Source organism: Chionomys nivalis, chromosome 4 (assembly GCF_950005125.1).
Source record: "Chionomys nivalis chromosome 4, mChiNiv1.1, whole genome shotgun sequence".
Classification (NCBI taxonomy): domain Eukaryota; kingdom Metazoa; phylum Chordata; class Mammalia; order Rodentia; family Cricetidae; genus Chionomys; species Chionomys nivalis.
In genome coordinates, this window is record NC_080089.1 from 14,425,747 (window position 1) to 14,453,111 (window position 27,365).

At 46.9% G+C, this 27,365-nt stretch overlaps 1 pseudogene; it reads right to left on the reverse strand.

The window, feature by feature from the left end:
• LOC130872640 (26S proteasome non-ATPase regulatory subunit 8-like) overlaps positions 1–5,738 on the reverse strand; it is a 71,203-nt pseudogene extending 65,465 nt beyond the window's left edge.
• Between the last annotated feature and the right edge of the window lie 21,627 nt (positions 5,739–27,365).

Consider the following 27,365-nt stretch of genomic DNA (forward strand, 5'->3'; position numbering starts at 1 on the left):
TCTCCACCTACAGTGACTGGCTCCATTCCTGCTCCAGCAGTTTCGCCAACACACACCTTCCGGAACCAAGATTACCAGGGAGAAGAAGGGCTACAGTCTCCTTCTCTGCTTTCACAAAAGTCTCTCCTCTCCCCTGGAGGTAAAGGAACAGCTGCTGAATATATGACTTCAAGTCTGGTTAACTTCAGAGCCACAGAGCCTAACTTCCGAGAGGCAGTTAATGCTGTTTAAGGACTGACACTCTCTGTGGCTGGAAAATAGTCGAAAACCATCGACGGTTTTCCTTACTCAAATTAAACACTCTCCATGCCCTGTCGCTCCATTTGAATCAGAAACAGCCTTTATTTAGCCAACAGTCTCCTTATTTTCTCCCTTAGCTTGTCAATAGACCCAAATATTTTCCATTTGTCCAATTTTGTCTTCGATATCTCCCTAAATTTTCCATAAAGTTTCTTTTAAATGCCTTTTTATTGTATTTAAAAAATCAGAACATTTAAAAAGTCATGCTACCACCACTCTTTAGTTTATAAAATTGGAACTGATAATAGAAATTATATTGGGGCATAAAATATAAACAGGACTCCACCCTTGTAAGGTTTCAGGTCTCTCGGGGTTCCTGATTCATGAAAGACTCTGTGAGACATTCTGCAGGACACAGCAGATAGTGACTGCCTTTGAAACTTCCTGCTTCATGGAAATGTCTGCTGGAAACCATGGGCCTGAAGGCCGAAGATGGATGCCCCAGCAGTACAAAAGAACTTTGGGTGACTGTCCAGACAGCGAGATGTCTCTGTCACTTCTAGAGTTTTGGAAGTTTCTTACTTCTTGTTTACTTAGGTAATATTATGTCCTTCTGGAGTCTTTGATGGAGTTGAAGAATGGTTAGTAATAGTTATAGTTTTCCTTTGTTATGGTAAAAGATAAAATAGATATAAATATTGTAACTGTAATTCTTACTTGATAACTGTTTTGTTATATGTAATTTTGCTATGTTAAAGTTAAAGCCTTCTTTTTTTGTTTAAATAGAAAAAGGAGAAATGATGTGGGAGTGTCATATATCAATCTGTTGCTTTCATTGGTTAATTAATAAAGAAACTGCTTGGCCTGATAGGTTAGAACATAGGTGGGTGGAGTAAACAGAACAGAATGCTGGGAGGAAGAGGAAGTTAGGCAGACGCCATGCCTGGATCCTGCCTGGCTGAACCCTGACAACAGTGTCTCCCAGCTTCTGCTTAGAGACAGTCACCCCAAAGCAGGAAAGGAGAGTAGGAGGAGCAGTAACATACCCGGGGGAGCATGGCAGAGCAGGGCTGATCCCCTCAGCTCCCAAGGCTGAAGTGGGAAGCTCACTTTTTTAAAAAATTGGTTGCCACAGCCTTCAGTCAATGAGGGAGGACATGTGGTCATCTTCAGCACTGGTTTCCTCGGGGCAGCCGTCCACAGACCTTTGCCTCTCTTTTCCTGCCCACCCTTCTTCTACCATGTCCAGAGCGGCTCGGAAGAGATGCCAATCTCCGAGTGCTTTGTAGTCAGTTCACACCGTTCATCCCGCAGTTTCAAAGCCCAGCACAGACGCTGACTTGTCCTCAGACACCCCGGCAGCTGCAGGTAGAGGGCACATGCTATTATCATCTTGTTTTATAGAAGTAAATCAGGCTTGGAGCCATGAACCGTCCTGTTGAAGGCCTTGTGGAGAATAATTGTATGTTTAGGGGACCTACATCCAGTCATCAAGCATATAATATTACAGTTGAAATGCCTCAAATATCAGTCTTCTTCTTCTTTCTTCTCTTGGAGTCTGAGGTCCCTTACAATCTTATAAATAGCTCCTGCAATCTACTAAGATCAAAACTCTCTTCAGGAACCAAGGTGATAGCTCAGTTGGCAGCATGCTTGTTGTGCAAGCACAGGGACCTGTGCTCAGTCTCCCAGGACCCATGTGAAAAATAGCTGGGTCTCATGGCCCTTAGATGTAATCCCAGGGGCACAGAGGTAGAGGCGAGTGGGTCCCAGGTGCTTGCGAGTCATCCATGCCAGCCTACTTGGTGAGTCCCAGGCCAATGAGACACCGTTTCTCAAGAGCACACCAGTTACGTTGTTTACAGGGTACTAACAAATCTCACACAGGAGAAAGGAAAATTCAAATAGACTCTGTGTACTTTGTGGAAAGCACACAACAGACATACAACGTTTTTCAGAAATGAGATAGTTGACATGTTGGTCAACAGCAACTCTCGGCCAACACCATCACTGCAGGTTAAACGCCTGCAGATAAAGAGCCAACTGGCCCTCAGCGACTCGAGAGGAGAGGAGAGCAGGGCAGCTCAGAGAGCGGAAGCCAGCTGAGGGTGTGTTTCTTAGACCATTAGCAGGCCTGCTACTGCTTGTAGGTGAGGGGCCAAACTGTCATGCAGGCTGACTACCCTGCTCCCCACATTCCCAGCCAGTGTTACCTCGTCCCTGAAGCGAGGGCCACCTGGAAGCAAATCCATAACTTCCCGCAACCTCCTCACTCTGGCTCCTGTGTGTCCTGAGCCTGGAGTCTGTGCTTCTCAGGGGACTGTAAACAGACAGCCTTCTAAGACTCGAAGCCGCCGTGTGTGTGTAGATGGGGCACACTGGGGACAGGAATTACTCCTGACATGGGAAGGAACATGTAATCTGTGCTTTTCACTTAAGCAAACCTAGGTGAGCATTTTCCTTCCTGAGTAAGAAAGACTGGTGCCAAGTCCCCTACGATACCCAAGTCCACAAATGCCCAAGGGGTTTACACGAAGAGGTAATTGCAGCTATATAAAACCTATAGTGCTAGCTAGGCAGGTCCAACCTGCAGCCCCATGGGGCACTGACTCCAGGACAGAGATGAATGTAGCTTCGTACACCTGTAGATGACAAGGTCTTGTGCCAATACCCAAGGTGGGACACCCCGAAAGCATGTCCTCTTGTACACTATCATCTTTAGGTGGCTTGTGACACCCAAGACCATGGGGTGAACAGTTGTCATGCTGGAGGAATGGCCACAGCCTGTGCACATTCACTACAGATGCAGTTTTCAGGTAGTTTTGATCCACACTCAGCTGGATTTACGAATGAGGATCCCAGAGATCTGGAGGGCTGCCTGCACTGAGGGGAGGTAGAAGGCTTTAGACCCCACTTGAACCAACAAGAACAGTCCCAACCGTCCCACAGGAGCAAGGCCAAGCCAGGACCCAAGGAGCGTGGTTCACAGCACTTATGGAGGAGCCTGGATTTAAAGACAGTACACATATTAATGGAGGCCTTGAAAAATCATGAAAGCTCTAAGGGCATGAGTTTCATTGCCTTTGTGGAAAAGCTGCTTAGATGCCCGCCCCTCCTTGCTCCTTCCCTGTTCCCATTCCCCCTCTGTTTTTCCCTCTCTGTCTCTTGTTCCTCTGAATTGGGAGGTATTCATAGAACTCGGCTTTATGTCCTGGAACATTCTTAGCATCTGTCCCAGGAGACTCCCCAGGAGCACCAAGAAGCCCTGCTGGCACTGGGGTAGGGACCTGAAGCAGAACAGAAACTTATGGAAATTCACCCAGTCCCATTTTTTCTGCCAGACAGCCTAGGGGATGGACAGCCTAGGGGTCAGCCTAGGGGACTCTGGGCTTGGTTTAGCGACTCACAGTCACTTTAAAGATCACATCAACACCCCAATCCATAGTTCCTAAGAATAGCACCTTATCTGGAGACAGGCTTTTTATAAGTGTAATCATATAAAATAAGGCTACTGGCCTAATATATTGGTGCCTTATAAGAAAGGGAATCAGAAACCAACAGACAAAGTGAAGAATGAACACCAAGTGGGCCTGAAGTCACAGATCAGTGTGATGTTTCTACCAACCAAGAGATGCCAATGATTGACAGGAAGCTGGCAGCAGTTAGCTTTCTGGAGAAGCACTAACGTCTTCCCTTCAGAATCCGTGTCTCCAAGACCAGGACGACTCTACATGTATTAAGTCACCCATTTTCTGGTAGTTGCTCCAGTAAATGAATATAACCACCGTGGGTACCACTTTGCTCCATGTGACTAGCCAGAAAATGAAGACCAAAGAGAAACCCTGGTAACTGTGGCTGCGAGACAGCCGTGGAGAAAGCAGGCCCACGAGGGTGCTTTTCTCTGTACTAGAGTCTTTCTGTGAGCCTGGCTGTCAGCTCACAGGGCCTTTAAAAGCAAACAAAAACACGATGGGTGCTACCATTGATTTGCTGAACTCATCAGTCAAACATGAAAGCTCGAGGAGACCTTTGGTGAGAAAATGTCAAGAATCTCTCTTGAATGTGCTAGAATGTGTGAGCTGTTCGCCCGCCCTCGAAGCCTTCATTCCAGGTCAGGAGTGCTCCACTCAAGAAATACCAGCGTGTGTTGAACATTAAGGAGTATATCCATGCTGGGCCAGTGGGTTGGGAAACAGAATTCCACAGGACAAAGCCAGGCTGCTGGGGAACTGCAGCCTGGTGAGGAAACATGGAGGTGACAGACTCAGGGAAGACAAAGACAATATTGAGATGTTCCAACCACAGCTGTGTGAGCTCAGGAGAGGGAGGCTCCTTAGGGAACATCTCAGAGGAGCTGGTATTTGAGCTGGGCTATAAAGGATGGGTAAGAGCTTTTACTGGAGAGAAAAAAAAAAACAAACCATGGCAAGTCTATGGGGGTGAACAGATCGCCGTGATGGGGCAGTGATCAGAACGGAGAGAGCCCTTAGAACGAGCAAATCAGGTTTGTGAAATGGAGCAGATGGGACGGAGCTTTGTCCTCTTCCCTGTCTTCTCTTGTGATCTATGACCAGCGCAGAGCACCAGGAAACCTGGGCATCACCCAGAACACAGGTAAAGTCCCTGATGAGTTGTGCTGGTTCCTCCATTGGAACCAAATATCGTGAAAACATGTTCAGGAAGAAGCTGGGGCAAAAGCAAGAGGAGCCTGGGCTGGAGGGCAAGGCCTTCACTGTTCTCTTCAGTCCGACTTCCGACATGCTGAGCACCTGATGGCACCCTGCCTGGCTTCCCCTCCACTGTTCTTCAGTGTCTCAAGCCACCGGTGCACCAGATGGAAAATGTCCCCAGTAGGGACTTCCTGTTTCAGCCGCTAACCTGGTTCCATGCAGGCCATCAGTCAGCAGACACACCAGGCACTGTGAGGATGGGGGCATCAGGAGCTAATGGCAGCTTTTCTCCCAGGGACAGGCTAAGAGCACAGCAGTAGCAGCCAGGGACCAGGTTTCCAGGCCCAGATGTCCAATTTTCAAGCTGGGTGACCTCAAGAAGATTGTTGGGTGTCTACGATCTTTGCTTACCTCACATCCAAAATTGGTTTTGTGGCTCTGTCCTCTTGGAAGAAGACAGAAGGAAACGTTGAGTGTGGGAGTCTCTTCTCATTGGAGGAGCCCTGGACAAATCTTACTTGCTGCTGTGTCCAAACCAGTTAGGTGAGTATACGCATATATTCATTAGAAGTCTCTCTATCAAGTCCCAGGAAGCCAAGTAAGCTGGTGAAAGCAACAAGGCAGTTTATTGTCTCATTTGACCTGAGATGATCCTGGGGAGGCTCAAGACAGAGGAATGAGCTGGGCCCAGGTACCTGGGTCTGAGGGTCTCTCTACAGCCCTTCTGTGCGTCACTTCCCCTGGCATGGTGACTTTGTGAGCCTGGGGGAGTAGTCTGAAGTCGATGAATGAGGGCACACTGCCACTGTAGGGGCCGTCTGATGCCATCGCTGTCTTTCCTGCCCCGTCACACGCTGGACCCAGCCCTGGGAAGAGAAGGCTGTTTCTCTTGCGGTGGCTGTCCTACCTTCAGCATATTCCCCGGCATGCCTGGGACCCAGAACATCTCAAAAACACATGTGGAGCCGGGTGGTGGTGGCGCACGCCTTTAATCCCAGCACTCGGGAGGCAGAGGCAGGCGGATCTCTGTGAGTTCGAGGCCAGCCTGGTCTACAAGAGCTAGTTCCAGGATAGGAACCAAAAACTACGGAGAAACCCTGTCTCGAAAATCCAAAAAAAAAAAAAAAAAAAAAACAAAAAAACACATGTGGGTTTATTACAAGAATGATACGGATGAGTACTAAGCTTCTGCTCTCTCATAGAAAGGCCAGAAGACAAAAATAAAAACAAGGAAAGTGACATGAGGTGGGGTGTACCCATGCGAGGGGAACCGTATGTGATACGGGGAGAGTTTGTGCTGATTCATACCTCAGTGTGAATGACCTCACAGAACAGTGTCCCAAGGGGAAGACGCCCATCCCACAAGACCACAGGCAGCGCAGTTCTCTGTCTCCGCAAAATACAGAACAGACAAATCTATAGCGGTAGAGAGCAACTTAGCAGATCCCAGGTGCTGGAATGGGTAGCCAGGGAGACATGGACCACCCTATTTCCTGGGAGAGAAATATGTTCTAAAATTAGGCCCTTGCAGGGGTCGTGCAGCTCTGCACATACTATAAAACAAACCAATTTGTATAATTTAAGTGGATTTCATAATCTATGGTATGTGTTATCCATCTTAGAAACACAAGATAAGCTATTAAGGGCTGTGCTGAAAATGCGTGCAGGAGGTGATGTGGTGGCAAAGGCCTGTCATCCCAGCATTGCGGAGCCTAAGGCAGAAGGATTCTGCAAATGTGAACCCAGTGTAGTCTACATACCAAGTTTAGGTCAGTAGGGACCTGGTGAGAGAGAGGGTGGAACAAAGGAATAGGAAGACTAACTCCGGAGATGTTAGAGAAGCCATCCAGGCTGGCAAAGTCCATAGATGCCAAGATCCAGGCAGCAGAAGGACGAGGACTCTAAAGGGGAAATCACTCAAGGCAGAGAGGAAGGCTAGCCCAAGGCCCAAGAGCAGAAAGCTGCTCCATGAATGCCAAGAAGCCAAGCAGTTTGGAGCAGGTCTGGACACATATCCGACATCTGTGGATTTCATTCTAAGCACAGAGCAGTCTCTGGAGAACGTAAGGCAGTGGTTAACATGACCTCTGCTATGTTCTGAACATCATGGCAGCTAACACAAGGAGAATGGATTAGAAGAGGCCCATATTTGATGTTTTTTCATTAAAGACAAAACATTGAGAAGGAAGAAAAATAAATAATGTCAAATCTCTGCCTTTACAGAGTGAACAGCGTGGTAGAAGGAAAAAGAAGCCCATAATCTCAGAAAAACCCAGTGGAGGCAAAACCAGGAAGGTAGGGAGGATTACCGGGACTCAAGAAAATGTGGCGTTAACTTGGAAGAAGAATAAATAAGATGATATTTAGCAGAAGAAAGAGGAAGAGTGGTATCCCAGTGGTCAAAGCAGCATCTGCAAGAGCTGGAAGTGAGAAAGAAAGTGTGGGAGCATATGAAAAATACCTTGCAGGACGTGGTATAGTCCCAGTACGTGGAGATAGAGACAGGAATTCAGGAGTTAGATGGGGAAGCTGGCAGGGAGGAGGGGGCTATCTGGAACAGAAGGGAAGGGGAAAGACCACAGTGTGGCAGCTAGTGAAGTGTGGGAAGCTTTTCTGAGGGTCGGAATGGGGACCTAATGACAGGGAACCAGAGCACAGGCAGACAAGACAGATCCACACACAAAGGAGGAAGGGGAAGCTGTCCAGGAAGAAGAAACGCCTACTCTCAGTACATACCATTGTGATTGTCAAAGACAGGCTCAGCTCTGAAATGGGTGTTTAAAGACACCAGTGGACCGGTCACTGGTGGCACACGCCTTTGATGTCAGCACTGGAGAGGCAGAGGCAGGCACATCTCTGTGAGTTCAAGACCAGCCTGGTCAACAGAGTGAGTTCCAGGACATCCAAGGCTACACTGAGAAACCCTGTCTCAAAAAACAAGAGAGAGAGAGGGAGAGAGAGAGAGAGAGAGAGAGAGAGAGAGAGAGAGAGAGAGAGAGAGAGAGAGAACACTAACAGAGGGATCAAGCAGCAAGCCCCTGTGGCTACAGAAGGGAAGCTCACAATTCCCAAAAGGCTGTTCCCGCACAGGGCTCCAAGCACCTAGGACTGGCCCAAAGGGAGACATTAAAGTCCACCCCAAGATAAGATGAGATGCAAAAAGGACTCATAGTAAGTAGCACATCCTGTGTGAGCACAACCAGTAGGGACACAGATCACAGAAAGACTGACCTAAAGGAGCAAGAACGGAAGAGCACACGGGTGAAGGTGTTTGGTCCTGGGCCTGCAGCTACGGGCGAGCTCCACCGCTTTCTTTCTCTGCCCACTGTCATTTTCCATGTTGTGGGAAGGGTATTGTTCCAGGGAAAGCTCAAAGGTTTTGGCATCTGGCCACCCACTATCCCCACGAGCAGCCAGAGACCACCCACCAGGACCCACGCTTTGTACTCAAGGCTTTGCCTATATTAAATTCTAATCTTTACAACAACCCTCCCAGCTCCATATGCAAAACATGAAACTCAGGAAAGATGAGGAACCTGGCCAAGCCCAGACCTCCTCCTCCTCCTTTCCATCAAGACAGACAGCTACGCTCACCGTGCCTGGCTCTCCTACCAAATGTCAGCCCCAGAACAGAATGCCATGGCTCTTTAGGTTTCTCCATCTGTAAACTGGAAACGTTTTAAAATAAAAGTAAAGACAAGTAAATTACAGGGATATAGATTTGCCATCAGCTCACAAACCTCCGAGGTGAAATGGGTGGGAGGAATTTTGAGGTCAGGAGCTGGGAGTTCAGCTTCTTGGAACCATTGGGACTCTGTTGTCTGCCCTTGGTCATGCTGCTTGGCACGGGAACAGAGGAAACTCAATGCTCTCCAGAAATGCATGGTTGGTCTAGGTTCTTCTAGATGCTATTGCCTGCCCCAGAATGAACGGCCAACAATGAGACAAGACCGTAGTTCTTTTCTCAACTATCCCGGACACTTTGCAGCTTAGAGTCCGGGCAGCAGAGCAGTCTTAAAGGAGCCTTGGGTCAAAAGAGTGGCCACGGCCACTCTGTGCAGTGAGCACCTGCCTTTGAGACAGCTCCCTGTCCTGGCTGAGGAGATCAATACCTGTGGCAGAGGTTGAAATGCACAGGAAGGTTCTGGAGAGAAGCCTTCTTGATTGTCCATAGCCTACCTGAAGTGTCACAAATGCTCACTGTGAAGTCTACACATTGCAACAGCCTTAAAGCCCATGGTAGTGTCCTGCACAGAATACAGCCTCATTAAATTATGGCTTTTATTGCTGTTTTTACATTTTTTTTAATGATGAGCTTACATCTCCTTTTATGGATCAGAAAAAAAAATTTTTTAAATGTGCTTATATTTCCCCAGGCTCATAACTGTAATGGTATTTCATTTGTATTTTAATAAATAGAGCTTGCCTGAAGATCAGAAAAATAAAACAGCCACACTGGCCAGTCTTACACACCAGGCAGTGATAACACACACCTTTAATCCCAGTAGCCACACTAGTTTGCCACAGAAACCAGGTGGTAGTGGTGTGAACCCTTAATCCCAGAACTAGAGAAAATTATAAAACAAGAGGAGACATCTCCCAGACAGAGTCTCATTCTGAGATTCCTGGAGGCAGGATTGCCATTTTAGACTGACGTCAAGGTAAGAGCCAGTGACTGGCTGCTTTGCTTTTCTGGTCTTCAGGCTGAACCCCAGTATCTGTCTCTAAAATTTTATTAATTGTGCTACACATAGCTGCAAAGTAAGGCTAAGATGGAACAGTCACATAGCTAAAAGTATTTAATTTTTGTATCATGTATTTATTTAGCTATATGTAGAACACATGGGTATTGGCTTTTTGTTCCTACTTTCTTTTGTTTTAAAGATTTATTTATTATGTATATAGTGTTCCGTCTGCATATATGCCTGCACGCCAGATCTCATTACAGTGGTTGCTGGGAATTGAACTTAGGCCTTCTAGGGAGAGCAGCCAGTCCTCTTAACTGCTGAGCCATCTCTCTAGCCCTTGTTCCTTCTTTCAAAAACATATTTTTCCATTGAAGAAACATTAACAGACTCAAACTTACAAAGATGAAGACTCTTTTGGTCATTCCTTTTCCATGATCTACAATAGAGCGTAACATGGGCTATAGAATTAGAAATCCAAACATCAGTTGGCTAGGGTGGTAAAGTGTCCAGCAGCCAAGAGGGAAAGGCAGTTGGCAATCTGTAGGATTCATTCCACATGCTGCACCACGGGGGCTGTGCTGAGGGACATAAGCACAAGCTTTGGGTGTTTGTGTGAAGAGGGCAGTCATTGATAGTAATCACTGTACAGACCCACTGTATAAATTGAATGTAGCAGTAAAATCATAATGACCAGTGTGGGACGTTTGTTAACAATCATAGTGACCAGTGTGGGATGATTGTTAACAATCATAGTGACCGATGTGGGATGGTTGTTAACAATCATATGACCAGTGTGGGATGGTTATTAACAATCATAGTGACCAGAGTGGGATGGTTAACGATCATAATGACCAGTGTGGGATGGTTGTTAACAATCATAGTGACCAGTGTGGGATTGTTGTTAACAATCATAGTGACCAATGTGGGATGGTTGTTAACAATCATAGTGACCAATGTGGGATTGTTGTTAACAATCATAGTGACCAATGTGGGATGGTTGTTAACAATCATAGTGACCAGTGTGGGATGATTGTTAACAATCATAGTGACCAATGTGGGATGGTTGTTAACAATCATAGTGACCAATGTGGGATTGTTGTTAACAATCATAGTGACCAATGTGGGATGGTTGTTAACAATCATAGTGACCAGTGTGGGATTATTGTTAACAATCATAGTGACCAGTGTGGGATTGTTGTTAACAATCATAGTGACCAGTGTGGGATGGTTGTTAACAGTCATGGTGACCAATGCCAGATGGTTGTTAAGAGTCATGGTGACCAATGCAGGATGATTGTTAACAATCATGCGACCAATATGGGATGGTTGTTAACAAGAACAGGAGACAGAGGGAAGGGGATTGGTTAGTGAGTACGGAGCTCCAGTTCAGGAACATGTATTAAAAGCCACAGTTCTCCAAAGAAACAATACTAAAAGGAGATGCATGTGTATATGAAGTATGTACACACATACATACACACACACCTTTTCTCTATTATGACACATGAAATAACTTTTTTCAAGAAAAAGTAATTTTGAGAAAATCCCAATCTTTCAGTCACGTTCCTGTTTGTATGATGGAGATTGACTTGTGTAATTACAGAGATTAAGAAGTCCTATAAACTCTCCAATGCTATGAAATCCAAGAATGTCACTGGTGCAATTCTAGTCTGAATCCAAAGGCCTGAGAAACAGGGGAGCTGACATCTTGAAGTCTGATCCAAAGACAGAAGTCCAATTTCCCAGATGGAGCAGGCAGGCAGGGAGAGAAGCCCTTTCTCTCCTTGCTCTGTTAAGGTCATTGGTGGACTGGATGAGCTCCCCCACACTAGTGAGGAAGTACAGTCAATTGAATCCACAGATTCAAATCCTAGCATCATGTGGATACACCCTCACAGACAATCCCCATGACATAGGAAAGTTGACAAATTAAACTAATCATCACAGAAGATGGACTGTCCCAGAGATTGCCTCACAACACTGTGAATGTACTTAAAGTTACTGAACTATATTCTTAAAAAGAGTTAATTTTTTTTAAAAAAAAAAGTTAATATACACAACTGCCAATCAATTGTGTCCACAACTCTCCACTAACTCCTCAAGACATGTGTAAAAATAAACTGAAACCAATTTTTGAGAGTGGTGTCAAAACAGGGAAGCCACTAAACACTAAGACAGAAGGTGTCTATTGAAGGTGGAGGAAGGAGAAGTGGGGAGAGGGGTTATTCTTCCTCAGGTGACAGGTGGAGCTTGGGTGCACCAACAGCAGTCCACTGTGGGTGACAGCTGTGGAGTGTCCCTCTGCCTGTGCAGTCCCTCCTGTACCCCGGCTGCTGGCTGGAGTCCTCAGCAGCCCCTCTAGCTCCTCAGGCACACGCGTTAGAATGTCAGCCCACAGCCATTGACACTACCTGAAGCAGATGGGACACAGTTCTGCCCTGGACATCATTGATGTGCCACTTGCCGCCTGAACCAATTTAGTCTGGGACAACTTGACCTTCACTCTGAGTCCAAGTCGAGAGCCCTGATGTAGAAAAGACTAAAATGCACCAGCGGAAGAAAATGTTTTAGGAGAAGAAAGCAATATGTTCACCAGCAGTTGCTCACTGTCAGTAAGGGAAGACCTCTCTGGAACAGAGATAGGAGATGCCTCATTACCTGACAAGATGCCTAAACTAAGCAGAAGATGGGACAGTCTCTAGGTATCATTAATCAGAAGCTCATCAGGGGGGCGTCCATCTTCTCTAATACTGAGGCATTGCCTGTACCTTCAGGCTGCTGGCAAGATGGCATCAGGGTTGGAGGGAGATGAGCAGGCCTCCTCTTCCTGTTTCTCTGTCTCAGTGTAGGAGACGTTTTCCTTCTCATCTCATTGGCCAGCAAGGTAGCTACAGGTTCATGGCTCACTCATTTATTTCAAGAAGAAAATCTTTATCCCAAACAGCCAACTCAAATTATTGGGGAGACCATAGTATCCACTGAAGAATGCAAATAGCCCCATATGCATTGAAAGTCACCCCTGTGCTTCTCAGAACAGAACCAGAGGCCTCCCTCTCAAGCCTGTCATCCCCACTTTCAATTGTAGTCCCCAGTACTGTCTGTTTTTATCACTTATCGGGGGCCTTGAATATCAGCCTCAGTACCTCCTCAGGGATCAGAGTTGGATGTCTATGGCAGGCGAGGATCTGAGGGTAAAAAATTAACTCAAGGATGTTACCTCTGCATCTTCTTTATTTTTCGTGCTAGGGGAAAAATGAAGTGAAGGGGGCATGGAAGAGAGGAAGAGTGAAAAAGCTCCATGAGCTTTCTAGTTTTTACAGCCAAAGTTGGAAAACTCCATAGGCAAGGACAATGATAATATGCATATCAGAATCACAAAGAGGGCAGGTAGAACCTGACAAAGCAGCACTCCGAAACAGGTGGCCCAACCATTCAAGGGGAAGCACCTGACATTCCAAACTGTTAGATAAAGTTACTAAACATCCCTGAATCTGGATTCCCCCATTCTCCTCATCCAATCTCTTCTGTGATAACCAGCTTTGGGGATGCCCAGATTTGTTTGTTAGCAATGGTAGGGCATGCTACCTTCCTGCTCAGTGCCTGTCTTCTATAGACATTTCCATGTGGTCTGTTAGCAGGTAATTTTGTGGGATTGACTCCATGTAAATTTGACTGTTAGAACAAAGAGTGAAAGTCATTGCTCCAAAGCCTCACGGTGTAGGGGAACAGAACAAGGTCACTCTGTTGCCCATGCCAGAGAAGTTACACTGCTGAGATTTTTGGGAATGAATCCTATTTCGAAGGGAAAAATCATGGCTTCACAAGGTTTCCACAGATATGGCAGCGACTTTTCCAAAAGACAAGTATTCCCACAGCTCTGCAAAACTTGTTGTCCCATAAGTTGTCCACTTGTGGGTCTGCCTTTATGAATCTGTCAGCTGCACATTTACTGTATGGTCTTGTAGGCTCCAACAACCATTCATCTAGATAGAGGCAGAGTGAGGATGTTGAGGTTATACGGTTAGCCATGATGGGAGATATATATTCTTCATTGCTTCTTAAGACTCCTGTATGTCATTGATGCAGGGTGGGGACATATGGGCTATATGATTACACATGATGGCACATACATATTCCACAACACTCCTCAAGACTCCTGTGTGTCATTAGCCACTCATGGGAAGCTCGCTAAGTCCTGCAGGTTTCTTACCCATGGTTCTAACCATCTACATTTTTCCCAGATGACTTAAGGTGTCCTGTAGATACTGTCCGCACATTGAGGGAGGCTCTGTGCTTTTTGGAAACAGACAATAGTAGACTCCTCTCTGTTGCTTACATCTCAGCTTGAGATGGTGTTGTTTCTGGAGATCCTGAGCCCAGCAGACGGGAGGGAAGCACTTGCACTATCATGACCTTGTGGCTTGTTTCCCCCAGACACTTGAGGTCAGAAACTATGGTCCACTCATGTCTATATGTTCAACACTCTGACAGTAGCCAGCACAGAGAAGGGCAGACTGACTGTTTCTTAGCAGAATCCGAAGGCAAAGGAATGAACTAGAATGAGCCAAGTCAGACAAAACTGGCTTTGGTCTCGCTAATCCACTATGTTCTGTATAATCACAAAGCACCTCTCCTAGAGGGCTGCACAGCTGACATTCTCCAGAAACTCCAGTCACACAAGGAAGCCTTTGTTCCTCTGCAGCCACAGCCTCCTTGGTGGGTGGAGTCTCTAGTCTCAGTCCTGTCTGAGTACCTGGAGCGAGGAGTGTTCTGCCTCCAGATTGGACCCTTGGGACTGCCGCGTGACCCTCACGCCACCTCTATAAATGGAAGATGGTAATCACCTTTTGGGTGAGGTTACTAAGTCTGTAAAAGTTCTGAAGGTGGAGAGAAGAAAGGTCTACCCTAAACACAAAGTAAGATTATAACCAGCCCATGTGGCACTTTGTAGAGGCACACACGTCGGGGCCCCCAAGGCAAAGATGATAAGAGAGGTCACTGAGGCCACTTGCTTCCCCTCTCAGTTACTGGGGTTGCATAAACCAGGGCCAGACAGCAGTGTACTATGAAGCAAACACACACACTTGGTCACCCATCCAAGAAGCATTGCCTAACCTTCCCTCCTCTGAATAGGAAAGAGATTTGGCTCAGATGTCCACTCCCCTTCTCAAAGACAAGTGTTTCAGGGAAAATTGTGCCATTCCTAGCTGTAGACAGTGATTCTGATTTGTCTATAAGCCAAGCCCAGTAGCCTCACTCCCCTTGGCAAGCAAGGCTTTGTTTAGAAATGGTTGTGTTGCTGGTGATGACGGAGGTTCACCTTTCAATTCTAACACTTAGGGGAAGCAGATACAGGCATATTGCCATGAGTTTGAAGCTAGCCTGGTCTACAGAGCTAATTCCTGGACAGCTAGGGTACACAAAGAGACCTTATCAGGAAGGAAGGAAGGAAGGAAGGAAGGAAGGAAGGAAGGAAGGAAGGAAGGAAGGAAGGAAGGAAAGAAAGAAAGAAGGAAGGTTATTTACTTCTGATCTATTTAATATGAGGTTGAAATTTGCCAAGAGGCAGCTGGGACATTTTTCTTTATATATGTAGCACACACACACACACATTGAAAAATCTTTTTTTCTTCCTCTGACAGTTGATGGCTCTGGAATGCTGGCTGGTAGGTAATTCAGCAGCCATTTCAGCACTGTTCTGAGGAGAAAGCCGGTATTAAGGGGGGAGGAAAGAGAAGGAAGGAAATGGAGGCCTTTGAAGATGTTGTTAAGCTTCAGTCATGCCATAACTGAAGCCCACTCCAGCTCACCATGTGTGGACAAACACTTCTACCATATTTGCAGTTGTGGCTTGGTTACATGTCATGGCCAAAAGCATTCTGACTCATATAAACGCTGAGGACCTACAGTCCAATCTGTGTGTTCTGTGTCTGATTAGCTTGGCTATTCTTCCCCATGTGGGGTTAGGGACATCAGAGGGAACTACCCTGGCTCTAGCTTTTATGTCTCCAACAAAGCCTCCAAACCACAGGCCCCGAAGGCCTATACAACATGAAGCAGCTATTCCTCCTGTCCAAGAGGGAATGGAGGTAAGAAGTCTGACTGCTCGTGTCCCCTTTACCTTGAATGTATGCCAGCAGCTCTTTCTTTTGAAGCTGACTGGTAGATGGAAGTGGTCAGTGATTGCTGTTATGTCACTAATCTACAAGGACACTTAGGTAAGCTAGGCCAGACAGTGGTTCACAAGGGTGACCATGTGGACTAGTTTACAGCTGACGTCATTGTATTTGCTTCTTAAATATATATAATGAATTAATCTTTTAAACTTCTTATTACATTTGTATGTATATATGAATGTGTGCATAGATACTATGGTTCATGTGCACAGGTCAAAAAACAACTTATGGGAATTAGCTCTCTCCTTCCATGGTGTGGGTACCGGGATTAACTCAGTTCCTCAGTCTTGGAAGCAAGCACCCTTACCTGCTCAGCTGTCTCAGTCTCTGGTGATTGCTCTTGACTCCTAATGATTGCTCTCCTGTCAACTTGACAGGCTCTGGACCACCTAGGAAGCACACCTCAGAGAATACCCATGAAGACATTGCCAGAGAGAACTAACCTAGAGAGGAAGATCCCTCTCTGTGTGGGGAAACCTTCCAGGGTGGCCCAAACAGAAAAGGATCGAGGGGAAAGAAAGCAGTGCTGCCTTCACTTGCTCCCGAGCAAGTTCGTCTGTGGCCATCACCACCACCAGTGCTGCCAGCCGTCCTTAGCTGACATTAGACTCCAACGTCTGCAGTCCTACAATAGGAAATGAAGACCAGCCATTCTCCAAGACTCTTCCAGGTCTTCTGAGACTGCTGGGGCATCCAACCTCACAGCCTGGGTAGCTAACTGAGTTCTCAGTCTATTTAGCATGCATATTGCCATTATTGGACTACTTAATGCTTATTTTGTAAGTCAATCTCCCTTTATAATAGATATACCAATCTTCCAGTCCTGATCATCTAGAAAATCCTGCCTAAGATACTAGATTAGGTAAAGATGGATGGCCAAGATCTCCACTGCTTCCTCTTGCATCTCTAAAAATTTCAAAAGTATAAGGATTTTTACTTCATGATAAACTAAAAGTCCCATTCTTGCTTTTTAAAGTGCGTGTATGTGCTGTGTGTGGATATTCCCACATGTGTAGGCATGCATGCCCATGGAGTCACATGTGGAAGGCATCTGGGTTCCTGAGCTGTCACTCATTGCCATAGCCCTTGAGGCAGGGTCTCTCACTGAGCCTGGAGACCTCTGGGTGCCGCTGTGACCAGGTTAAGAAGTCCTAGTCTATGAACTTCCTGTGGTTCAGGACCAACCCTTGTGTCATGGAGTTTCTCTTTAAGGCTCCCTGCTAACCTCATCAGCATTGGCAACCCCACCAGTCTTGTCCAGGCTCTCCAAAGCCACAGGACAACCTTTGGCTTTTAATGTTTCTCTTCCATCTGTAGAAACCTCTCCAAGTTCACCTTATCAGGTGGGTTTAGGATTAGTTAACAGTTTCAATTGTCATGGATCAAAATTCACTATGACTCCAGTTTTCCTTTCTATCCCACACCCACTATTTTCATGTGTGTGACTGTGCTTTATGCTAGCAGCTAACAGTTTTGTCTCTGCATAAAGGAAATTCCCCATCCCTGACTCCACATACCGTAGCACACAGCGTCTAACCATAGGGAGGAACTGTGTTGTTGAACTCAGCTCCTACAAGAAAGGTTTGACTGAGTTGCTTGTGGTCATGCCAGATTTCCATGTAAACCAACTGCCAATCATATCATGCAGAGTATTCCATGGTAAGGAATACATAATGCTCACTTCCCTTTTATTTTAGAGAAGATCTCATAGGACAGCTCCGCCAGCTCCACACATATTTCTGCTAAGTGCTATGCCAACATTAACAAATCTACTTCTCCCACACCCTACCTCTGCTGGGTTAGACACACAAGAGATGGTCCTCAGAAACACCTAACTGTAAAGAACAGAGTGCTTCTAAAAGTCCCATTCATCTTTGGTGGCGCTGGGGCTGTGAATCCCGGCTGGCAAGTTTGAAGTCAAAAGCTAACCCCTAAGTAATTCCTCCTAGACAGCACTCAACAAAACCGCCATCTCTATTGGCAGCCTGATTGGATTTAGAATTCTGTAGGAAAAACACTTCTTGACCTGAGTGTGGAAGGATTCCTAGGGGTTAACGGCAGAGTGAAGACCTACCCTGAGAGCGGGTTGCACACCCACCGATGGAAAGTCCATACTTAAAGGGTGAGATAGAAAGAAGCTGAGGTACCCAGCATTCCCTGCTCTCTGCTTCTCAGTCTGCTGAACCATGAAGAAGTAGCTCTGCACACCAGTCAGCATCACACCTTCCCCATCGTGACCTTCTGCCTGAGAGCCTAAAGAAACCTCTCCTTTCTTAATTTTCTGCCTGCCATATGTATTAGAAAAGTGCATGTGTGAGAAAAGTACAAATGTATTAGAAAAGCAGCTGACCCAGGACCAAGCCACTGGTCGCCCTGTAGGGGTGGAGCCCTGACTAATGCAGCTGTCATCTTGGTTCCCACTGGAAGGGTGGCTTTGGTGTGGTAGCGTGGCACTCTCCTTGCTGCTCCTCGTGCTGCTGTGTTAAGTGAAGGGAAGGCTCTCTGGAAGCCATTAAGAGAAAGCCTACCTGACTACCCCATGGGACATTTCAGAAGATGGGACATTTGCTGATAAGTAAATTATATTGTCCCCAGGTTAGTGACCAGTTTCCTACAGACAATGGTCTACATAGCTGATAAGCTCCTGACCTCCAGACTGTCTGGTTACTTCATGGATGTCATTATGCCTTGGCTCAGGTGAGCTTTGGAATTTTTGAGTTTTCTCTGAGTGGCATTCAAATCTGAATCCCCACAGCCCTGGCCCCCATACCCAAATGATTGACAGTTCCTTCTTTCCTAGATTCTATCCACATATTTCTAAATAAGACTCAACTTCTAATCCCTCACTGAGTGTAATAGTGATTTCCTAAGTCATCGCATTTTGCCTCTAGGTCAAGGATGCATAGCTGAGCAATTAATTAATTAAGAAATGAATTAACTAATTGATTAAGAAATTTATTAAGAAAACAGCACAGTGTGCTTATGAGACTGAGAGTCCTTACTTTGGGTGAATATTTAAAACCACTCCCTGCCCTGGATCTCACGCCCACTAGAGTCTAAAACAGTTCTGTTTTTCACCATTCAAGGTGTCAAATCCTTACTCTTTGTGGGCATTTTTTCAATCTTTTATTTATCTGTCTATTTATTTATTTATTCTTTGGTAATTTTATACAAGAATGCAATGTCCTTAAATCTTACCCACTCTCTTTTCCTGCCTCAGACTCCTTCTTGATAGTCCCCTCCTTCCCTTAATGACTTTTCTTTTTTTTTTTTCAACTATAAAACCCACTGAGTCCCCTATACCTCTATGCACATGGACGTAGCACACATGAGCCATCCAGCCCTATTGGGGCATCTATTCCCCTCATATATACAGGGTTCAGGGGATATTATCATGGAAGAACAAGAGGAAAGATTGTAATAGAGCCAGAGATGGGAGGGCTGCTGAAAAAGTGTCTTCCAGACATGACAGGAAGCTGCACTCCTGAATTTACACCTGCTGTGGTTGCCCTCAGAAGACCAGCCCTAGATCAAGATCATCAACACTTTAACCCAGTGAAGTGTGTGAGCATTCGTACGCTCGTGTGCTCCTGAGGCTCCACCCTTAGCAGGGACTCACTCCTCTCTCTCAGAAATCAACATCTTCATGTATAAAATTGAAGCAATACATTCGAAATAGCTTCTTGAACAGAGGCACAACATGAGGGATGGTGTACCTCAAAGGGAAAGCTGCACTGACCTGAAAGGAAGTCCCCCTCCCCCACCCCTCACTCCCTCATCCTAAACATCTCCCTTTCCAGGTCGGTCTATCACCTGACAGAAGATTAAAGAGGAACTTCAGGGCCTGTCTTTGTGGAAATGACAAATTCTGGTGCCTGGAGGAAGCTGGTCCTGGGATTAAACCCAGGGCACTCCCAGGCCCTGCAGATGCCAAGGCGTCAGTGTTTCCTTGCTTGTCTGTGAGCCAGCTAAACTCCTACAGTCAGAGAAACTCTCCAGTGGCAAAGGCCACTCACGCTGTCCTTTTAGACAGCATTTCTGGAGCTCAGCGCTGAACTAGACTTGACTCTGTCAAATGCCTTCCATTAGATCCCACGCTTTTTGGCTATCAGGCTGCAGCAGACCCTGTGGCCACTAAGAGGCCCCTTTCTGCTGTAATAGGTAAGGATGCCTGCTAAGGATGAAAGTTAAAGATAAATGGTAGCCAGGCCCCAGGAAAACAGCTGCTGAGGCAGACATAATGACTGCCTTCAGTACTTGGTCTTGAGGTGAAAAACAAGACAGAAGAAAACAAAATCCCCGTCTTAGGATTCTCACACAGCTCTGCAAATGACCCATTCCCAAAATGTTCCAGAACTGTCTGTCCACATGCTCTGTGAGGGAAATGGCCCAACCTCTGCCCCGAGAAGCACAGGAAATGGTGGGAAGAGGAAGGGATCGAGTTGCGTTTTGTGACAACCATGGATTTTCATCGCTCTCTCTGACTTTCATCAAAACAAGTTGTTTACGAAGATTAATGCTGGATATGAGAAAAGGCCTCGTCTACCTGTGGGTTCCGAGACTCGGGCGTGCTCTGCTCAAATTACGTCGCCTCCACGGGGCAGCTCCAATGTGCCCTTGTGAGCAGCCTTTTGCTGATTCCAAGGGAGATGACTTGAAAACAGATTAGTGAAAACCACAGACATTATAAATCACCGTTCAGCTTCAGAAGATGAATGGAGAAAAGCTTTGATCTGTGATTCAGAGCTGAGCTGAGGTATTTACAGAGAAACGCGTCTGCAGGGAGAAGAGAGGAGAAAGGAAGAGGCAGAGAAAAGAGCCTTCAGGGATCTGGAAGACTGTGTTCTTGTTCCTGTTACCTAAATGATACGGAGGCATGGGCAGAGCACACAGGGGCTAAGCCTGCGCAGGCTGGGGAGGGAGAGAGCTTACACAATAAGACATCTGCTCTGATGAAATCATTTAGCACCTAGCCACTTTCTTACTTGACCTCTCTAACCTCTTGGCTCAAGTGAGCACTCCTGGCTTCCCATGTTTTTACTAATAAAGCTCTGACTGGATCCTGGGTCTCTTCACAGGCAAGGACAGCTTCCGTTGGGGGAACGGGAGAACTAAACGGTCCTTCCCTTTTTACAAGTGTGTATAGACTTGTATCTGTGTGTGCACGTGTGTGTGCAGGTGTGCATGTAGACGACAGGCTCACGTACCATCATGACCACTGTCCATCTCCTTTAAAGACAGGTTCTCTCGCTGGCCTAGAGATCACCACTTAAGCAAGATCGTCTCTGTCTGCCCAGTACTGGCCTCTCAAACGTGTGCTGCTGTTTCCAACATTCTTACGGGAGTTCTGAGGTCCTCAGCTTGCAAGATAAGTGCTTCATGGTCATGAGCCATCTACCCAGCCTCTTGAGTGTTTCTGTCTGCTGAGTACAATGTAAAGTGGGGTAAAGCACAACCCCTGGCCTTGACATCTCATAGTCCAGCTCTTCTGTCTAAAAATAAAGATAATGTCAAACTACATGCCCTTCTTCACAGCGCTGCTCTCCACCGACGTGTGTGCCCACCCAGCAAGTCCTTGTGAAGCTCTTTCCACCCTGCCGGGAGGCTCTAAAGAACTTAGAACCTTACAGGGAGATGCTGCAGAGACTGCTCTGTAAGGTAACTTTGGGAGTCTTGGAAGGCTTAGCACCTGCATCTGCCAGTCAGGAATAGGCTCTGCAAGGTCGCTTGGAACTATATCTTGAAAGATAAAAAATGCCAGGTGGGGAGAGCAGGGAAGGGTGAGCCGACAACATGAGGCCAGAAGCAGAAAAGGTGGAAGTAGTCAAAGAACAGGTGTCAGCCTCGCCTCTGGGTGAGGCCAGCAAAGGCAAGGACAGGAAAGACATGCAGGGCCGGTATCTGGAGGGCTCCCCTCTTACAGGCCCCACACCAGCTTTCTGGGCCTCCTTCAGCAATCTTCAAGGCTGCTACTGCTGCCCGTGAGCATGTCTGAGGCCTCCACAGGCTAATCGCTCCTTTATAGCTCTTCCCCATCCTATGACCACATTCTCGAGACTTCATTCACTCAGTGACCTTGGCACAACCTTGCCCCAAGACCGCTGCATGAGTCATCAGCCCACCACAGAGACTGCCAGCTATTCTGAGGTCAAACCTAGCTTTGCACACCAGAAAGAAGTCTTCAGGCCTAAGCACTAAACAAGTATTTAATTACGGTGCACAGTTTAATTACTTGGTCCAGCTTGATATGACTTAATTTATAAATATAATTTACTGTTCCCTTGTTTCTTTCTCAAGCTATTTAGCTCATTAATAGCGCTGACTCGAAGAGCTCTTCAGTCCCTTCTTGCTGGGCTCCGAGCCAGTGGCTTACCCAAGTAAGGCAAAGGAGGCTGGGAGTGGAAGTCTGCTCCTGCGAGATGCATTTAATCACTGGCTTTGCGAAAAATCCCCGCCGCAGATTGATCATACAAGACACACTGGCCTGTATTTAGTTCACTGTTGGCTTTGAATCCAGTGTGGACGGTGTCCATCAGTACTCTCCCTCAGCAACCAGGACAGAACACCTGCCCCTCTGCCTACCCTACGCCTCTGCAGCAAGCAGTCTCTCCTACCAAAGGCGACTGGCTCTCTGCAGCACCTGCTGGGTCTTCCCTTGGGCCTCTCCAAATAGCACTTGGGCAGTCAGCATTCCAAGCTGACTCCATACCTGCTGGGTGTGAGATAGAAAGTCGTGAAAGCTGAGCAGAGCAAAGCAGCGACGGTTCCTGTGTGTCCCCCGCACACCCAGCATCTGGCTAAGATTTTTGCAAGCTTTGCATTTCATCTTCTGAGCAGCTCAAACTGTTAAATGGAGGTTTTCAAATCAGGCTGCACAAAGAAGCCACCTGGGGGCTTTGACACTTGAGCCCACTCTTCGGTGTTCCTCACCTAATGTGGTCTGGGCTGTGGCCTGGTCATTAGTTTCCTTTTTAAAAACAAACAAAAACTGCTTCAGACAATCCAAACATGCAGCCGTGCTTAGGAAACACTGACTGGAGCAATTTCATTAAGATTACATATACGGGGTGAGGCAGGCAGGCACGTTGGCCGTACAAGCCTGACTCAGAACTCCATCCTTTCGCTCTGTGGGATGAAACAGATGACCCATGACTCCCATCCTCCACCCCGCAAAGGCAAAACATTCCTAAGTTTAAAGAACAAGGAACTCAACAGAAGTAATTTCTGGGTTTTTCTGACTTGCACACCACGCAGAAGTGGTTGCAGTGGCTTCTAGGCACAAAAACAAAACAACGAAAACCAAAACACATGAGCCAATGTGCAGAGGCTAAGGAGGGGAAGGAACAAGTGACTCTGGCCATTGGAGTGGCCTGGAGGAGCGAGACAGGAGACCATGTAAGGGACAGTGCTGCCAGCACCGCTTCAGAGTAAGCATGGAGTGTGAGATGGCATCATAGAGCAGACAAAGGAGCAAGGCTGTGCAGCCCAGCGACCAGTATAGCTGGGACGCCTTCCAGGAAGCCGTGCATAGCCGTGATTCCAGAAGTTAAACCTCATTCTGTGGCTAACAGGGAGCCAGTACCGATTTTAAAATGGACAAGGCAGACTGGGATAGGATCAAAGTTGGGTGTTTTTAAAATAATTCTTGGCATTGTCTTAACGGCTTTTCAGAGAAAAAGCATTTTCTTAGGTAGTTTTCTGCTGACCCTTCATGATGAGCTATGGTGAGCTATGTAGATGATTACCATATTGTGAGTTCTCTGCCTCTTTGTCTGTCTTACCCTTCCTCCCTTGCCCCTCCCCTTTTCTTCCTCTCCCTCTCTCTGTTCTAGTCTCTGGTTCAGGCTTGGCACATGGGTGATGTGTTGGTTTAATCTTCATTGTCAATTGAACTTGTAGCCCCCCTACAAGGCACACCCCAGGGTTTGTCGTGACGGTGTTTCTAGAAATGTTTAAAGTGAGGAAAAAAGAACCACCCTGAATTTGAGCAGCGCCATCCCAGGGCCTGGAATTCTAGACTGAATAAGAAAGAAGAAAGGAAGAAGGGCACTAAGCCCTATGGTCAGCCTTCTCTGCTTCCTGGCTTAGGGTACAACGTGGCCAACTGCTTCGTGCTTCTGCCACTGTATCTCCCCTGTCATGAGGAAGCTGTGTGACCCAAATGCACCCTTCCCTCTTCCACCTTTGAGTGTGTTTGTCAGTATTTCGCTACAAACAATTAAAATAATTAATACAGAAGGTATCCATCTTGAAACGTCCTCTGAGCCCCTTTAAACACTGTTCAGGGTGCAGTCATCAGGGGCCAGACAGGAAATGCTGCTAAGGGGTATGTGTTAGGAAGGGAACAAACGTGAGAGCCAGAGGCCCACTGCAGACAGCAGTCCTGGAGCATCACAGGAGGCTCCGGCCAGAAGGAACTAGCTGCAGGACCATTCCTTTCTGCACGAGGGTGACTTATGACCTAACACAAGGCCTGATACATTGCTGTCCCACAGCAATCTCCATTCGTCCAGGCCCTGCTTGACAGTGTAATTCGTATTGATTCAAACCAAACAATGAGGACCACACTGATTATTCTAGGTTACACACATTATATTCCCCTTTCTTTATGTCTGGACTTTCAAGCCTGCATCTCATGTCACTTGTCCCCTTTCCTCAGCTGCTATGCCATCTCCAGACAGGAGCAATCCCAGCCACTGCTCAACGAGAGCCTCTCGGGTTTGATTCTGTGCAAGCTGTTTTGCATGCATTGCCTCATTAGGTCTTGTGGTCTTAAACAGGGGCTGCCAATCTGACTCTGGGCCTGGTTTTGTGTAGCACTCAACCTGTTAGGTTATACATTTCTAAAGGTTTATAAACAGCAGAAAGACAAGCAATACCCACAAAGACTCCACATGCCTTGGGACCTACGGCCTTTCCTGCCCAGTCTTTTTCAGGAGAAGTTTGTCCCAATAGCAGACGTGCCAAGGCCTGAGAAGTGGGTTTGAGAAAGGAAAGCAATTGAAGCAACCACAAAGTCCTCTTTTTCTAAGTCTAGATTCTCCAATTCTGTTGCTCCAGAATACATCAAAATCCTCCTCTCTATTCAATGTGTACCCAACCAAACCTAACCCTCTCGCAGCTTCTTGTTCCTTAGGGGGGTGTGGCATGCCTTCGCTGTCACCTACATTCCTGTCAAGTTCTGCTCTACATTCTCTTGTGTCTCAACAGGGTTTCCTCTCCCACACCTGTCACAGAATTTTGCAGAAGGCCTGGGGCCCAACCAGAACTGCAGTCCACAGGAGAGCTGGCTGGGGAGGACATGGGATTCGTTGTCTTCGAGGACCCCAACCTGACGGAGGGGGAAGGTTTTCTCTCTAAAGAGAGCTGGCCAGAGAGTCAGTAAGCGCAGGTCTGAGTAGCCGTCTTAGCTTGAGGCCGGAGCAGAAATGCAGTCCACAGGAGAGCTGATGGAGGTGAAAGGTTCTCTCTCTGAAGTAAGCGTGGATCTGAGTAGCCTTCTTGTCAGTATGGCTTAGGGACAGACACCTGTGAGCAACACCTGTTTGATGCACAGTGGGGGAATTAAGGTGCTGACCCCCTCCTCGAGAGAGGTGCCTGCAGCTGGCACTGTCTTTCTGTCTAGCTGGGGAGTCGAGCAGCCTGCTGTCAGGTTCAGTTCATGGATATATACACCTCAGTGGGCAACAGATATCCAAAAGCGTGAACTGTTTCAGTGGGTTCAGTGGTTTCTGGGGGTGCTGTTCTAGAGAGGGGGTGCGTGGGGATGGAATTCACATTTATTCAGTTCTGCATTGTCAATACTGACAGGATACCCCAAGTCACCACACCACTCACACAGTTCCTGATGCTAGGTATCTGCTCAGGGTGGGCTCATCCGTGTGATAATTATGAAATGCCTCCAATAGGAGATATCTTTCTCAGTCCTTGCCGTTTGTACAGGAATACACAGTGACTGGGGAGCTGTAGACAGAGAAAGAGCCACCAGGGCTGGGTAAGAAAAGAATGCATTGTGCAATGGAAGAGAGGGAGTGGGCTCAGTGGGACACCAGGACTCCCCTGATGAGCCAGGGTTGAAGTTGAGACTGGAAAAGTTGATCATGAGGTCCAACAGTGTTGGGCTCATCGATGCCCAACACGTGGCACCCAAAAGAGAGAGCAGGAGCCCAATGGGAAGCTGGAACAAAGAAAGACTGGTGAGCTAGTACAGGCCAGCATCACAGAGCAAGAAGCAGCAGGACTTAGTCCTAGATAGCCATGGAGGCACGTGAGCTGGACTCCTGATCTGTCTCCTCCTGTTCTTGCTTCTACATCAGGGCTGGTGGCTGTAAACCTGAGTTACAACCTCTATGATGAGATGAAACTAGATGGCAAGGGTCCAAAGCAAATACATGGCCTAACCTGTCAGTGCAAACGTGCATGTGTGTGTGTGTGTTATGGGGCTCTAACCCAGGGCCTAGAACCCATTTGCCAGGAATTCTGCCACTACACAGTGAATCCGGCCCTCTTGCGGGGTTTACCCACAGAACATACAGGCAGAAATTCACTCCAGACCTCAAGGGTCTTACTGTGGTGAGTTATCAGTTTTGCTGGTTAAGTGAAAATTATAGTTTATTTTGTTTTGAGACAGGATCCCACTGTGTAGCCTTGGTTAGCCTGGAGATCACTTTGTAGACCAAACTGTCCTCAAATTCTGCTTTTGCCAGGGTCAGGCAATGGGCAGCTTCAATGGTGATCTCCTTTGCACACCCCATATGATAAAAAACATGATTTGGATTTTGAGATGATCCTAAACAAGAAATGATTGTGTGCATGGTTTGGCTATAGGAAACTCACTTGAGCCCATTTGTGAGTGCCTACAGCATAATTAGGGAGGTTGGGAGAGGCTGGTGGAGCCATTCAGTTCCAGGCGGCTCCCCTTCTGACTATCCCCCATGAAGCAAGTTCTCAGGAGACCCTCTGCTTTCTCTGCCCAGCTGGTGTGTGCTTTCTCTGGAAAATGAAAACTCATTTTAATATTAGCTTAAGCAAGGCATAATTAGGGACACAAATCTGCTTCAAGGAAACAAGACAATTCATTCAGGAGCCAAGATTCAACAACTTGTGGATTATGTGTTGCTGTTTTTTTTCTCGTCCTCACTGCTCTTCCTGGTGGTCTCTGGGCGCTGTCTGCATGCACGTTTCCTTCTGTAACTGGCCGCCTGCTCGGAGACTCTCCCGGGCCAGTTCTCTCCTTCTGTAATAAGCGCGAAAACTCATCTTCTGTTTGTAAAGTTGAAGGGGTGGGGCAGAGATGAGGTTCTTCTAGTTGCCTCCTGTAGTGGGAGCAGAATAGAACACCCTTCACCCTGGCCTGAGTCACGGGAAGGTGTTTTTGGACTGCATACTGTTTCTGCTTTTCCACATGAAGCTCTCCTGGAGCTTTGTCCTCAGGCCTGGCCGTCTGCCCTCTGCAGCAGATTCATGTTGCCTTCTCCTTTTGTCGACATAGCAAAACTAAAGCAGAAGTAGCCACCCACCTCGGAACTACCAGCTTCTTGTCTTTGGAGGACTTTGTAATCCACACAAAAGTAGTCGTGTCGAGTGATCCC